Source organism: Balaenoptera acutorostrata, chromosome 1 (assembly GCF_949987535.1).
Source record: "Balaenoptera acutorostrata chromosome 1, mBalAcu1.1, whole genome shotgun sequence".
Classification (NCBI taxonomy): Eukaryota; Metazoa; Chordata; class Mammalia; order Artiodactyla; family Balaenopteridae; genus Balaenoptera; species Balaenoptera acutorostrata.
Genome location: NC_080064.1, coordinates 95,938,652 through 95,943,132, shown reverse-complemented (window position 1 = coordinate 95,943,132; position 4,481 = coordinate 95,938,652). Strand labels below are relative to the sequence as shown.

Below are 4,481 nucleotides of genomic sequence, written 5' to 3'. Positions count from 1 at the left end.
TAAATGTCACAGAACCCATCACTCCTTCCCATTAACCTGCTTCGTGTCAACCCTGTGGCTCTCATTTTTTTAAAAAACTGTCCCTCTGAGCACTGACCAAAGCCCAGGGGGCAAAGGGGAGGTTTATCCTATCCAGAGCCAACCCGAGTCTAGATCCAGCCAGGCCTGCCAGGTGATGAGAACCCGTGAGCCAGCGGCCTGGACCCTGGACCAGAGGAGAGCAGCCCTGCGAGGGCTCTGCCAGGGCCATGTTCACACTGCAGAGCAGACAGGGCCCAACAAAGGATGGGCTTGTGTGGAGGGGCCCCATGGGGGGCCCCGAGGCGACCCGGCAGACCTCGGGGGAAGGAAGCCTGTTCACAGGCCAAGCTGGAACCCTCCCTGCAAAACAATGAATCCCCCATCATTGTTTTGCCTTTAATCACATTTTTAAACACTAAACATATGAACATCTGTTCCTTGATGTTTCATCTTTGTGCATCTGTCATCCTCAATATGAAAGTCCGGAACCTTCTGCACTAATTTTAAAGTCGGGCTGAACGTTTAGTAATGAACAAAGCTGCTTAAATTTCCCTCTAATTCTAAGTCTTTGTGAAGTTTATCATAAGTAGGGTCAGCATAAAGGAATTTCTGAATCATTCCAATCAACGATTCTAAGACCTTCATCTTTTTTGCTGTCTTTCTCAGTGGCGGGACTGTGCAGGGGACATCCAGCAAAAGCAAAACCTTGGTAGCACCCGATCTCAGATCCGATTTTAGCTCCATGTAACGTGCCGTACTGACTTCCTTCAATCATACCCAAACTACTTCCTTCTTCATCGCCTTCCTGATACCCTTCCCCATGAAACCTCTCATCCGCCATCACGATGACATCGAACATGTCCTGACTCCCGGCCGTGGCGGCAGCCGGCCCGACCCCAAACCCCGCCCCTCGAGCTCCGGCGCCTCGCGCTGCGACCGCAGACCCGCGAGGCTTGGGCACGGACGCCTAAATGCACTTTTAAAATTAAACTATAGGCTGAACTCCCAGGACTTAGTATAGCTATAGAACAATGCAACTGAGAAAGAAAATATAATCAGAAGTTGAGAGGTGGGAGGCTGGGGGGTGGGGTGGTGTCTGAAAGTCTTCATCTTAAGAGGATGAGATGCTGCCTATTGTGGATGGAACAAAAAAGAAAGCTGTTAGTATATACCGACAGTTACAAGGATTTCCAAAGAAGGATTAACAAATGGTGGTGTTGGGAGGATGGGAAGGAGAGGTAGGGTGTGTGCTAGTGACTTGCTCACCTAGGTACGATGGCTGTAATGGGTGCAACCAGTGCCCTGCCCAGACACCTGGTCCTGCCCATGGCAGCACACAGCGGCTCTGTGTCCAGTTGCCAGCTTCTGCATTTCTTTGCTCCAGGGTTTTGCCTGCCAGAACTCACTTTGCTGACAGGAGCAGCCCTAAACCAGTGATCCTGGGCTCCGTTGTCCACTGGCTCCATCTTGCCCTGGGGTCTGGCTCCAGGTGCCCACAGTGGCAGCTGGTTTGGTGATGTACCCTTTCCTGGCTGCCTTCCCCACCTCATCTGACTTCCCCATCCTGCCCTTGAATCCTTGTCTCATGGTCTACTTCTGAGGGAACCCAAACTGAGGCAGTCTGCCTCCCCACAGATCTGAAAATAGCAGCAGAAGCATTTTATTCAGAGAAACAGCTGACAGACGTACGGGGAGTTACCTCTACCTGGACCAGGACTGGAGGTGGGAAGGGGCAGAACTGATGCCTTCAAATCAATGCCTGTATGTGTACCTGAAAAACAATCATTTAAAACATAAGGCAAACTGGAATAATGTGACAAAAGAAACCAAAAGAAGAGAGCACAAGTATATGTGGGCGGCCTGGCCTGGGCTCTAGGTCCAGATCCCTTAACTTTTTTTTTTTTTTTAACATCTTTATTGGAGTATAATTGATTTACAATGGTGTGTTAGTTTCTGCTTTATAACAAAGTGAATCAGTTATACATATACATATATCCCCATATCTCCTCCCTCTTGTGTCTCCCTCCCACCCTCCCTATCCCACCCCTCTAGGTGGTCACAAAGCACTGAGCTGATCTCCCTGTGCTATGAGGCTGCTTCCCACTAGCTATCTATTTTACATTTGGTAGTGTATATATGTCCGCACCACTCTCTCACTTCGTCCCAGCTTACCCTTCCCCCTCCCTGGGTCCTCAAGTCCATTCTCTATGTCTGCGTCTTTATTCCTGTGCTGCCCCTAGGTTCTTCAGAACCATTTTTTTTTTTTTTTTTAGATTCCATATATATGTGTTAGCATATGGTATTTGTTTTTCTCTTTCGACTTATTTCACTCTGTATGACAGACTCTAGGTCCATCCACCTCACTACAAATAACTCAATTTCGTTTCTTTTTATGGCTGAGTAATATTCCATTGTATATATGTGCCACATCTTCTTCATCCATTCATCTGTTGATGGACACTCAGGTTGCTTCCATGTCCTGGCTATTGTAAATAGAACTCCACTGAACATTGTGGTATATGACTCTTTTTTTTTTTTTTTAATGGAACTTGTTTTTTGTTTGTTTGTTTTAATTAATTAATTAATTTATTTATGGCTGTGTTGGGTCTTCGTTTCTGTGTGAGGGCCTTCTCTAGTTGTGGCAAGCGGGGGCCACTCTTCATTGTGGTGCGTGGGCCTCTCACCATCGCGGCCTTTCTTGTTGTGGAGCACAGGCTCCAGAGGCGCAGGCTCAGTAATTGTGGCTCACAGGCCCAGCTGCTCTGCGGCATGTGGGATCTTCCCAGACCAGGGCTCGAACCCATGTCCCCTGCATTGGCAGGCAGATTCTCAACCACTGCGCCACCAGGGAAGCCCGATGACTCTTTTTGAATTATGGTTTTCTCAGGGTATATGCCCAGTAGTGGAATTGCTGGGTCGTATGGTAGTTCTATTTTTAGTTTTTTAAGGAACCTCCGTACTGTTCTCCATAGTGGCTGTATCAATTTACATTCCCACCAACAGTGCAAGAGGGTTCCCTTTTCTCCACACCCTCTCCAGCATTTATTATTTGTAGATTTTTTGATGATGGCCATTCTGACCGGTGTAAGGTGGTACCTCATTGTGGTTTTGATTTGCATTTCTCTAATGATTAGTGACGTTGAGCATCCTTTCATGTGTTTGTTGGCAGTCTGTATATCTTCTTTGGAGAAATGTCTATTTAGGTCTTCTTGCCCTTTTTTGCCGATCCCTTAACTTAGCTTGAACATGTCAGTCACTTTTGAAAGAGAGCCATAAACTGAGGTACATTATTGCATGGATCTGAACAGATGAAAAATATTCTCTGCAGATACTGAAAAAGTACAACTTTAATCATAGTAATGGGGGATAAATATCCTTCCCACCTTGTTTTCACTATTGAGTAGGAAAAGACACACAGAATACATTGGTAATCACTGTAGAAATGAGACAGGATTTGTTAAACACTCAGTACTTTATGTGGCACTTTAGAGCATAATATATGCTCTTATATAGGGCACTACTGCATAGTTGTCATTTATAGAACATTTTGTGTCTTGGGTTTAAATATGGCTGCTTGTTGTTGGCATTTTCCCGATAGTACACCATGTTTCGAATGGAAGCTATGACCCAGGACTCTGTAGAAGCAGTTCTTGATGCCCCAAAAGACCTGAACCAAACTACTATTACAAGTAACCGTCATGGCCTCCATCCTCCACTGGGTGGCCGACTTCTCCCAGCTCTGCGGCCTGCAGATACCCAGAGCTTCTCAGCTTTCTCCCTTTGCCTCCATCTGGAAAATCACTGGGCTGCCTCAGGCCAGATTTGAATTTCCTGCATGAACCATCATTGCCTTGTTTAGAGGAGGGAAGGTAGGGTCGGCTTGTTACCATTCCAGGAGAGAAGGTGACAAAGAAGGTCCTTTATGTGTAACATTGAAGAGAAAGGCTTGTTCTTATTTTTTTGGACAATTTTTCAAAAATAGAAAAATTCCCCATGTTTTACAAGTCGAATTAGAAATGATTGAAAAAAAAAAAAAAAACAAGCATTACTGGTCATACACAGAGTTATATTTAAATGTTCAGATATGAAAACTGTGACCATAGAAAATATTTTGGGATATTTGTTTTAATAGTGTGATGAATATTTTTTCATTTGCTTAAAATATTTCGAGAAGTGTACTCATAATTCAAGCTTGGAAGTACAAGGAGGGGTAAAATAAGTGTAAAAATAAAATAAAACAAACAAGTAAAATGCACCACAGAATTGTTTACTCACAAAATTGAGTTTATTCTATTCTTTGTTTTGTTTTGTTTTTTAATAAGATATCTTTTTTATTTAATTAATTAATTAATTTATTTATTTATGGCTGTGTTGGGTCTTCGTTTCTGTGCGAGGGCTTTCTGTAGTTGTGGCAAGCGGGGGCCACTCTTCATCGCGGTGCGTGGGCCTCTCACTATCGT

General features: G+C 44.5%; 1 pseudogene; it reads right to left on the bottom strand.

The window, feature by feature from the left end:
- Window positions 1-490: 490 nt before the first annotated feature.
- LOC103014143 (protein LTO1 homolog) lies at window positions 491-1,487 on the bottom strand (annotated as a pseudogene).
- Window positions 1,488-4,481: the final 2,994 nt, after the last annotated feature.